The sequence below is a fragment of the Larus michahellis genome, chromosome 12 (genome assembly GCF_964199755.1).
Source record: "Larus michahellis chromosome 12, bLarMic1.1, whole genome shotgun sequence".
In the NCBI taxonomy this organism is placed as follows: Eukaryota; Metazoa; Chordata; class Aves; order Charadriiformes; family Laridae; genus Larus; species Larus michahellis.
Window position 1 is genome coordinate 1,067,181 of NC_133907.1, and position 11,943 is coordinate 1,079,123.

The window sequence follows — 11,943 nt, forward strand, 5'->3', positions numbered from 1 at the left end:
TCCAGAAGCCCCCATCTATGAAGAAGTAGCTTTTCTTTCCTTTGAAGGTTCTTGTCACCACATTTGCAATTCCACTACGTAAGTCAGTGACCTGACTTAAATAAAGCCCGTGCAATGTCTCAGGTAAAGGCAGGCTGAGATTTCAAGACAGAAAAACCTGAGAAAAATCCAGAGCGCCAGCTTCGACTACAGTGTAGTGCTGTAGACATGTGCGTTAAATGTCAGGTAAGAGCAGTTGGTACTTCAGCTCCGGGAACAGTGAAGTATGCCCAGGAGAGAATTCACAGACTGTAATTTCATAAGCTCTTAATGGAAGGCGATGCGTATTTCAAAATGTTTTAAAGTCGTCTTTGGTTGAAGAGAGAATGGCCTCTCTGTCTCGCCCATGGAACTGACTCTTCTTGGAGAAGCCCTGAAAGGCAGAGCTGCAGCCCGAAACCGTAGGTGACGGAGCTGCAGAGGAGACGGTAAATCCTCCGTCAGACCCTGCCCTGGTGTGCCGTCCCACCGCAGAGGAACGACGCGCCCCCGAGAGCCCTTTTCACATTCACAGGAGATTCTGGCCGAATGTCACGGGGTCAGTAAGCAAATTCATTCCCTGTTCCACTCACACTGCAGGCATTCTTCACGAGTGAAAAAAGACAAGTTTGTGACCAGATCTTCAGAAACCTGTGTCTGCCTGAGTGTGAGGCAGCAGCGCGGTCTATGAGCTGCCGAGTGACGACACCGCTCCGCTCCGCTCCAGCACACTCCTTTGGAGCTGACTGAAGAACAACGAGGAGAGATGTAGTTTTTGTTACTGAGCATTTAATGTCTCTCCCTTCCCCCAGAAAACCCCACACCTTGAAACAAAACCCTAAACCCCACCAACATCCTCCCTCCGTGCCTCCCATCCCCCCCCCAAAAAAGAAAAAAGCCATTCAAACCCTGTCATATTTGCTTCAGAACATTTCGTTTAAGCTAGGGTACATAAAAAATGTGCATTTAATAGAGTGATCTGGCACTAGCCCTGGAACAAATATTTGATCTTCAGATTCCTTTTATTTTATTCTTCTGCCATAAAAAGTCCTAAGAGGCTTAAAGCTGCACAACTTCAGAGCGCTGTTGCCTCATGTGCAAAACTGGCCAAACACCTTCCTTACCAAGCAAGCGACGCATCTACGGCAGCTGTGAAACGCACTAACGCTCCACACTAACGGGGCTCTAACGCTGCTCAGACCCTTTGAATGCAAACAATTATTTTCCTTACCAGTTTCTCCCCCACCTGCCGACATGCCAAATGTAGAAAATCAAGGTGCAGCAGCAGCCAGCTGGGCACTCGCGGCCTCAGCAGCAGCGAACCGCCTGCTCTCAAGGTCAGGTTTTCCACCTGGGATCCGCGGGGTTTGCTGTGACGTTCTGAGATCCACGGTGGCGGGATCCGCCGCGTTGCAGCGCTGCGCTGCAGTCACGCTTGGCAGCAGGGCTCTCAGACAGGTAGTACGTGGCCCTGAAATGGCTTTTGGCTAGTGAATGGCTTGGTTTCAATTTAAAAACCGACACAAAATTTGTAACAAGGTATGTGCTGTATGACTCCTTAGAACCATGAATTTTTTTTTTTTTCATTGATTGTGCAATTTCCTTGACTTCCATGGTTCAGGGAGCTCGATTATGGCTACACACACAGTTCCATCTTGCCCGCGCCATTAGCAGGAGCAGCAGCCGGCAGCGGGTGTTTGACTGAAGTGCAGATACAGGAGAGTGCACGGCTCATGGACGCGATACAACTGTTCTGTTGTCTGGGAAACAGTCTCTTAAACTCTGCATAATATGACAGTTACCAGCCAGATAATGTTTTTTCTTGCAAGCATCACAAATGTGCATGTGATCAAGTAGGCAGATGATAATCTCATGTTATCACCCACAGCTCATGAGCAAGCACAGCAACAGCACAATTAAAGACAAAACCACATATTTTAAAGTACTTCGAAATTGCTGATAATTTTGTGTTGTTTGGAAATAATCATGCTTCTCCCCTACATCTGATCCTCGGTTAATCCTAAAGATGACAACATTTCTTATAAAAAAACACCATGCTATCAAACATTTGTTGAATGCAACTTTCTAACAGAAACCCTTGAAGAACCAGCCACGACAGGTAGTGGTCATAACATATTACATGTTAAATCACAAACACAGAGTTATATATTCACCCATGGTCTTCAAACCGTGTGCCTGTATCCAAAATTTATATAAAGCTCTTTCTTTCAGAAATCTTGTACTCGATCAGCTATCTTTCGACATGGTTGAAAGAAACCGCAACCTGGAAAGAAAAGTTGAGAATTCTTCATACACAAACTACTGCATGAAAGTGGCGACTTAGTCATCAGTGCTGGCATATTAAATATCATAGAGACAATTATCGCATCAATTATAAATCAAACGGTCCTGAGATCCCTCCAGCCCGCGTCTGTCCGTGGCTGACCACAGAGCTGTGGTGAAGGCAAGCCATTAAATCATTTTTGTTCAGTTTTGTGGGCCAGAGAGCAGCTAGATCCCAGATTTAAGCCTATTTATGCTGCCCTCGTCACTGGGATTGTACCTGCCACCTCTTTGGGAGGGGGAGGATCCGGTCCCAGCAATCAAGGGCGCAAGAACCCAGCTCTGGGACTAAGTCCTTGGACCTTTAATAGTAGCAGCAACTCAAGGCTCAGCGGGGCCTGACAGCAGCAATTCCCAACTCCCAGCTGAGGAGACCTTCTGGTGTTTGGATGGAACTGACAACCCACCGAGAAACAGCCTGAAAGTTAAAAATTGCCCCAGAAAGTGGCCCTTCTGGCAATGAGACACTCCCACAGCTCCGACATTGTGATACCCGACCTACCAGGCCAGCGTAGTTTCCTGTTTGTGGCTTCACTGAAAATCTGTAGCTTTCCCAAGTGGTCTTCTGAGGGTTTTTCATGAGTTTATTTCATCCAACCTAAGGGATAAACTATAAAAAAAAACAAATAACAATACTAATCAAACAGGAGAGTTTAAGATAGAAACGTAATACAAGTATCTTCTATGCAAATAAAGTAATAGAATACTCTTCACGTACAGTTGGGACAAAAGTATTTTCTTCCATGGTATTCTCTAATAAACATTTTAAACTAATAAACAGATTCCATAAAATCTTCATTAATGTAAAAATGATAGATTTCCATTTAGGAAAATTAAAAATCAAAATCAAAGGCAATGAGATGGTGTGATCAGAATTGTCAGTGTCCAGCTAGATCAAATGACTGACTCTGCTCCGTACCACAACCACCGTCTGATGCTTCCCACAGGCCACGGATGGGTTTTATACACTTAACTGTGAGATATTATAGCACTTAAAGAAAATGAAAAGAATATGCGGGAAAACTTACCATCCCAGAACTCCTGCAAAAGAAGTGGGCTGCCTTCTCCAGAGCTGTCCTGACCCGAAGCCAAACACATCTAACAGGCTGGTACAAGCCTGGGGCGTACAGAATAAGCAAATTCAAGTAAAAGTTATGCAACGCCTTAAAGAAGATCTAAGAATTCAGTAAGTATTACAAGTACGTACGGGCTGTTACAAATACAGTGAGAGAACAGCACTTGAAGCGTTGCACTTTGCGAGGTTAATGCCACCACAGCCGTAACTCCAGCCCGCGCACGCTAGTTCTTAATTGGGGCAGCTTCATTAGTGATGATTAACAAGAGAGCACTTTGGGAGACAAAAGCTTTTTCATCATCGTACTACCCACACTTCATGTGATGATGAAACCAGCTGTACACTAAGCTGTCTGCAACTGTTTCAGCAAAAGCAATAATTAAAGGAATAAACAGCATGTATAAATGAAAAAAAGGTTAAATTCAAAGCCACCGAGAAAGCATCAACCTTACCATGATATGATTAAGCCAACTTGGATTAATGCCGTCCGTGTCTTCAGGATACCTATATACGTTCTCTGTTGTATGTGTATAGAGTCCAAAACGTTAACAGCCACAAAATGAAGTGAAAAATATCTTAAAAAGAAATAAATACTTGCAAAAAGTAGCTTTAACAATGACTAGTATTCTCACAAAACAACCATTTCAAGTGTAATTTTTCATATCTGGTTCTCGCATAGTGTACATTAAAGCACTTCCCTACTAGCTGCCTCAATTTATTTATTTCTCTAAACTTGAGTCATTTAAGAACTACTTCAAGTTGCTGCACAAGTAAATAACATTTATATCAGTTCTACTGCACTAAATCAGCAGGATATGCATTGTTTTCACTGCGGGTTCACGGCTACTAAGGTGGCAAAAGTGGAGTTTGACCTTCTCGGTTGGTGTCAACGTATGGTTCTCGTGCTCAGAAACAGGAACAGTTTTTGTATACGCTTCCTACCAGTGACAAATTCTGAGCATCCAGCAGCTCTCTGAAACACATAAAATACCGCAAATCAGTAATTATTAGGTATGCATTCCAAACCTGCAATACTAAAAAATAAATATCAGAGAATCTGTTTTCTGAAAACCACAGTTATAAATGGAGAGAGGAGCACAACTGTTAGCCTCACTGAAACACACAATTTTTGGAAGAAGAACAAAATGGGATCGCACCTGTCAGCTTTGTCAGTTAATTTGAGTGCGTCAATTTTTTCTGTCTTTTCAGAAATAATATGAGAAAGCACGAGAGCTCCGGCAGATCACAGAGAACGCTCGCTAAGCCAAGGGGGAAGAGCAGCACTGCGAAAACGCAGTCTTCCACGGGGAGCGGTCTGGGTAACAAACTCCTCTCTTTGGCAGTTGTGAGTGTAAGAACAAAATAAATTACGACACACATCCCAAACAACAAAGCCTGCAGAATTTAAACAGTTAAAGAGTGTTAAGAAAAATTCTGTCTTTTCAGTACTTTATTTTTGCCATATTGATTTCCCAAGAGAAAAATGTGAAAGCACCTAGCAATTGCTTGTCCTGGCAATCACTGATACTCCTTTTCACTTGACTTAAATCCACTTAAACATTTTCCAGGTTTGGGCACGTTTATTGACTAATATGAGAGAGGCTGAAAATATTTTGAAGGAAAAAAAAAAATTTTCTGTGTTGACATCTTAATTGGCCCCAAGGTGGAATGCCAACGCATCCCCAAGGTGGAATGCCAACATGTCCCCAAGGCTGGATGCCAACACGTTTCCTGACAGGGTTTTCCTGCGAGTCGAGCCCCTGGGGCTGAGCCTGCTGCGGAGCGGCGTCGCCAAGCCCAGCGCAGCCCAGCCCGCGGCTGAAAACCTTTGGGGGGTGGAGATTCCATGGACTCACTTTTAATGTTCTTTAAGCTGAATTCAAGAACATGTTCTTTAGTAGTTTGGTTTAGGAAAGAGATAGTGTCTAAGGAGTCAAATTCAAGGCTCAATTAAAAGGACTAACAAAAGCATTGCTCCATTTAAGTGATGAGTAGAATATTGCTGAGGTATCACTGGCCTCAGGAGGGGAAATCAGCTGGGTTTCAACACTGACGTGTTTCTGAGTGCTTTTTGTTTTCCTGCTTCCCTGAAGCTCAATGGAGGTACTTGAATTTTACCAATGAATTCATTATGTTTGGATGTTTCGTTACACATTTTACAATGCTATCCGTAGTTGATATCTTTTCAGTTTTTCAGTGTTAGGAAATGTTCCCATTACAAGCCATAATAACTGGTGTTTTGTGTAGGAATAAAGAGGTAGGATATAACCTTCTTGGTACAGATGATTTTGATTAAAAAAAAAAAGAGAGATAAAAGATAAAGGTAAAAAGTGTGCATTTACAGTCTTAAATTGCAGCAACTAAATAGCATAATCAATATAACTAGCCAGGAAACTATTTACGTCTGACAAGTTAAGTGAGAATGACCACTAACTCAAATAAAAACTCCTAATTGTGTCGCAGATTCTTCAATGGCTTTATTCAAGAAAATTAAGAAATACTTATGCCCACAGAACTCTAGTGAAATAAGTAAGTAGTAGTATCTCAGATGTTACAAATATGAAAATGTTGCGGAATTTTCTCAAAGCTCTAGAATCAGCTAAGGACTCGGTGCCCAGGAAAGGACTAGTGGGAGCTGAGCTTCCAACTTGCATTTATCTTTTTCAAGGTCTGTCTTCGATGGCTTTTCCAAGACAAAAGAATGGTTCATCTGTGATTAGAATTTGAGGATTCGCAGTTCCCAGTTCAGCCAACGAAGCCACGTTTTCTCACTGAGCTTTCTTATATTTTTTTCTTTCCACGCACACAGGCTGTGTGTGCAGAGGAGTCCTTGAACAGGACACACAGCTTAAAAATTTGCTTTCCTGAAGTAATTTTACTAATGAATTTTGGGGTGGACAGGTCATCTTTTTCCCCAAAACTTTGCAGATGCTAGAGATTTGGAAAGGTAGGTAACTATTGAAAGGGCACTGTAATTTTAACATATGTTTTGTTCTAATGCTGTATTTTTAATCTGGAGCCTTGAGGTGTTTGTTAAATTGCTAAATATTTCAGAAACTTAGTTTTTATTAGAAGGAATCCTGAAAGGATAGCTTAGTAGTGGGTCTTTACAAACACAATAATTGAAATATATAACACGCGGACAGCTGCTAAGATGGCTGTTTCCATAACAGCACCCATCTACAGTCGGGTCCCCAATGGCAGAGGACACTGTTTCTATGGCAATGGAGCGTCTTAGCCTCAAGGATGCACAGAAATCCATTATGAACAGCAGGAACGCATATTTTAGATTAAAGGGGCTTCCTTGTTTATACTTACCTGCGTCTAGCCACTTGTCACCCTTTTCTTATACCTAGATTGTAAAGTGGTTGTGTTGGTGACTCTCTTTAGCTTGTTTTCCTAAAGCAATAGGTGGTATCGAGTCATTCTCTCTGTCCTCCTCTTACAACTTCTTAAAGTGTTGGTTAATTGTGACCAAGTCAGACTGTGGGACCGGGACTCAGCAGTCAGAGCGCAGCCGCCCAGCACTCAGAATCCAGACGGTGGACTCCGCTGCCGCTGGTCCTGCCGCGCGGGCAGGCAGCCGCCATGGGGACGAGGGGACACGGGACGAGCTGTGCCCACTCTGAGGCCCGGAGGAAACGGAGAGACCAGAAAGGAAGGGTAAGGGTATAGAATATGCATCTATGGGGCTTTGTAGACACACTGAACAGGCTAGTAAACTGTAACAAATAAATCCGAAGTGTTAGAAGACGGCACGGTAACAATTTTGGCACGGTAGGAGTGTGCACAGACACAGACAGACAGACACGTACATCAGCCTGTCTGGGAGTTCCAGTTTTTGTCTTCAGAAAAAGTGAGTTATTCCCCTGTTAGGTAATACCAGTTCTTAGCAACGCTGGTGCTCTCAGGTCTGTGCTTCGTCCACGTTCCTGTACCCAGTGTGCTAGCTATGTGGCCATAAAAACTCTCCCAGATTCTTCTGGGGCCAAACTTACAGAGGGTCAGTAACATGTCAGATGGGGGGGTTAACACCCAGCAGATTCACAATGGAACCTTTGCAGGTGCCCGTCAGAAATCAAAACTAATACCACTGAAAAACAGACTATTTTCAGTAATTTCAGCTCATATTTTGTGCCAAGATGAAGGCACTTTGGGGCAGGCATTTGGAAATTCAGCTTGTGCCAAATAGATGTCCGTTCAGTACAGACACGGTCAGGGAAACTTCCAATTAAAAGTTAACCGTCATGTTTCATTGTGGTTATTTAAGGAATCTTTAGCAACTTGCAACAGAAGAGCAAACAGGCTGAATCTCCCCAGTTTTGCATATAAATTATTAGCATGGACAGACACCCACATTTAAGTACAAGAAGAGATTGCCCATTCTTGCTAAGAACTCAATGACTTCGGTGAGAGACCACGTACAGAGTCTGAGCCTGGGTGAGCGAGCGCTTGAGGCTGAAGACACTTCTTAGCGTGTACCCAGTGTTTCAGGACAAGGAGATAACAAGCGTTAATAGCTGGAAAACTGCTGATACAGTTTTGGTGTCTGGTTTTGAAAATCAGAGCTGTTAACGGTGTCAATAAATTACAAAAAGTCATGGTAATCCAATTACTGCTATTTTAAAACACTAAGGTTCCTTTGTAGCTATGGAAACAAAAATGCAGACATTAATGAGCAAGGGGGAAAAAACCCCGGTGTTTCCTTGACAACAGATAAAAGCATAGCTCCATGAAACCCGAAGGAGAGAGGGACAGAAATACCTTTTACCATGACACACACCTGGAAGATGAGTCCGGTGCAATAACACGTCACCCTGCCCCGAAGCTCCGGGACTCCTCCACGCGACCACTTCCCACCTTTGCGCTGAAGTCACCCAGTAGCTCGAGCCATTCTGTAGGTTTCCCCCAGCATCCTCCTGAGGGCGAGAATTACAATGGCACGTTGTACCACAAAGCCTGTGATAAGAACTGGAGCGGTTTGTGGCACGCGTGGATTGCGCGCACACCCCTCCCTCTTTTCTCAATGAAAATCTGTGTAAATATTGGTAAGATTACCACACAGAAAGGGATATAAGGAGTGTACAACTTCAACTTAATTATTATCACTTCAAATTTAACTGGCGGCTCTCACACCATCCAGGAATATTTTGGTCAGAAGAATTCCACGTGGTTCAAAGCCAGTAGGATGAGAGGGATTGTGATAGAGGTGAATAAGAGGACACCAACAAGATTACGGGGCTGTTTTCCAGTGGGTAGCATACAGCATAATAGAATATCAACATGCAAAATAATTTAATGAAATTAATAAATAGAAGAGTTAATTGGCAAATTTCCCATAGGCATTTTGGAAGAACCAAATCTTCCAAACAAGGTCTTCCTTCAACTCTACGCAGCTTATGGTACTAAGAGCATCCCTTCCTAGTGGGAAGGAAAGTGTATCAATCCATTCAAAATCCTAAATTGTTTTGTGTCTGTAGCAATAAAGAGCTGGATACTAAGCTACAAGACTGTAGGGTTTCCTTGACAACATATTGGGAAAAAGCACAACTACATAAAAGCTTATGGAGAAAATAAAAAAAAAGTATAGTTGAGTTGTCTGAACGGCGTGGCACAGGACCGGTGCTGGTCTGGGGGCGCGGTGAGGGGAACGCTCTGTGTCTACAGCTCCAGCTATCGACGCCTCCTTCTGCTCTTCTGACGCTGACCTGAAAGCTGGTTCAAATGATCAGTGACCCTGTCAAATTCTTGTCTCTTTTTCTGTGAAGGACATTTCAGTTAGTGTAGCTGCGGGCTTTTAGAGCACTTCTGAATGCTGTCAGAAGTTCTGCACTTATGTTTTTCTACGAAAAATAGGAAACAGATGGAAAAATTAGTACGTCTACACTCTAGTTTGTGCACATGTAAAAACCAGCTAACCTTCCTGACTTTTTGAGTTGAAGCAACTGTTCCTCCGAAAGCTACATTGATTCGAAGTGCATCATAATTGTAATTACTCATATTTATGATGTGATACGCCTGAAAATACTATCGCTTATTACTCCAGCAATCTAAAAGAACTGGAAAACCCCTTCATATTCCTCCTGCAACACATCTACTTTGTAGAAGAGGCATCGCTACAATCTCCACTTTTTAACACCTTCACTGTCAGCAAAAGCCTGACTTGAGCGAGGAGGCGCAACTGGGGCTCTCTCCGTCCCCCGTCACCTGGCACTCCTGAAGCAAAGCCAGACTCACACGGCTGCTTTTCTGCTCAGATGTCTAGGTGTTTCCTTGGGTTGTAACTACCCTTGTGAATTAATCCATAGAACGGTCCTTCACCAGACCTGCTAAATACTGAAGAAACAAAGCAAATAAAACCCCAAATCAACCCTGTAAGATGATTCAGCATTTAGAGCCTTACCTAAAACGCATTCAATCTAAATTTGGAAAAATGGTCTGTGGGATTTTAATGGAAGATAGTTTGAGGCTAGCTTTTCTTCTTCTTTTCCCCCTTGGGTGAGTGTCTACACGTACAGCCCTGCTGTTGGGGCGTGAAAGTAACCCAGGCACTCTAACGAAGCAATTCAGTTCTTGGTGCAACACTCAGGTCGTATGCACAACCAGCTGGACCGTTTCATTTTTGTGATTGCCTTAGCATTTCCTCGGCAGCCCTTGGGTCTTTTCCCTATGGGATTCATTACTTTTGCCTTGTGTTTTAATTTTTCCCCTTGTACTGGCTTTTCTTTGGCAAGCAGACCCGTGTTTGCCGCTAATGAAGCTGTGTCTCTCCCTTTTGCTGTTCAAGCACATTTTTGTTTGCTCTTGGACTTTTTGTTTTGGCATGGCCTGACCAATATGTGGGGGTTACCCTCCTCGGCAGGGTGGCAGTTCTTCCTGCCTCAACAAAATATTCCAAAGCGCCATAGGAATCTCAGTGCTTATTATGCAGTATTGATGTGAGGGTGATGGTTGGCCGTCCCATTTACTAGAATGCCTTCATTCCTCCTGCTTTGAAGGTTCTTTTAATATATAAAATTTTCCAGGTTTTTAACACTTGCTTTAAAAGATTCTGTCAATTTACAGAGCAGTGATCTCTGGGGGAAAAAACCCATGTTAAGTGCTACAGTGGAAATGTGCGTTTGGTCAATGAAAGTTGAGCAGGCACCTGTGATTTCTGTACATTCAAAGTTAAGAGTTCACCTCTATAAAAGAAATATTGCTACTCGCGATAACAGACAGCAGCGCTACATAATGATTCTTCATGGGGATTAGTCCTCAGAGGAGGGTTAGGTGCATTTAGACATTCCAGATGTTACTTTACCTGCAGCAAAGCGTCCAGTGCCATGGCAGAAATGACGAATGCTGCGACGCCCGGGAAATGTGAGTGCTACAGAGTCACTGTACACAGCTGGCCGTGACGCACGGGGACAAAAATGAGCACGTACACCTTTCAGAGCTACTGCTTCAGGCTATGTATTTTGTTACTACACTTTTCAAACTGGGTCGAGAAAACTGTAATTAGTACTTTTTTTAAAAAATATGAATTATAGTAAAAGATTCAAATGATACTACTCATTAATAACACACAGTGTTTAACTGAGCAAAAAGTGTCTTCACTGAGCAGACAGTACACTGAGATTAATTTAGATTTTAGCGAAAGACAAAGTAGTAAAAAAGGTAAAAATCTGTCTTTTTACTTTGATAAAGACAAAAAATTTACAACACTAGAAAAATTACCAGTTTTACTGAATTGATGTAAGCAGTTTCAGTTTGCAGTCTCCACCAGACTGTACAACTGCACACCGTCCGCATGACTGTTACCCTGCTGGGAGCCAGATTCCTTTTCTCTCCAAACGTGCACTTTTCTGCATCACCTGAGGCCACAGACATTTCTCTGGCCAGATTTTCATGGAGCTGACCTCAGCCGTTAGTTTATGCATGGAAGAATAATTTAAGCTTCTACTGTGGCCAGTAGCCAGACCCCACTTAATACCCAGCCAGCCTGTACTTCTATGTATTAGCGGCAGTATCTCTTTGACAGTTTTACCAGACAGATAGAGAATTGAAGATCGTTTTTCACTCACTGCAGCACGAGTCATTGTTTAACTACCTTTATCAGACTCTTTGTTGAAGGCTGGGATTATTAGTCTGAAGTGCTCGAGTCCAGCCGTGCTGGTTTCACTCACTCGCTGCATTCTGCGGATCCGCGTTTGGCTCTGGGCCCTCCCCGCTGGAGCTCTCGGCCGCGGCAGGAGCCGGGGCGAAGGATGGCCAGTGACACTGCCCAGCAGTACGGGCACCAGGCCGCGTCACCTCTCTGCCCCGTCCCCTTTGCCCCTGTATCCAGTTACCCTGCTTTATATTGTCAGCAAAATACCAAACACAATAGGAATCCTATTTGATTTGAGGCTCATTTGAACATCTGAAAAAAAATACACACCTAAACCATTACGCTCAAGAATGCACACGCCTTGTGTCCAAGCGTGTGATTTTCCAGCTGAACATCTTCTCTCATACATACATGA

At 43.3% G+C, this 11,943-nt stretch overlaps 1 long non-coding RNA gene across 1 annotated transcript in view; it reads right to left on the reverse strand.

The window, feature by feature from the left end:
• Positions 1 to 984: 984 nt before the first annotated feature.
• Positions 985 to 11,943, reverse strand: part of LOC141750476 (uncharacterized) — a 72,351-nt gene continuing 61,392 nt past the window's right edge. Inside the window, exons 3-7 of the long non-coding RNA XR_012589678.1 lie at positions 8,220 to 8,355; positions 3,889 to 4,409; positions 3,390 to 3,478; positions 2,864 to 2,971; positions 985 to 2,302 (exon numbers count right to left, since the gene is read on the reverse strand). This is a non-coding gene — a long non-coding RNA (uncharacterized LOC141750476). The remainder of the gene's footprint in view (positions 2,303 to 2,863; positions 2,972 to 3,389; positions 3,479 to 3,888; positions 4,410 to 8,219; positions 8,356 to 11,943) is intronic.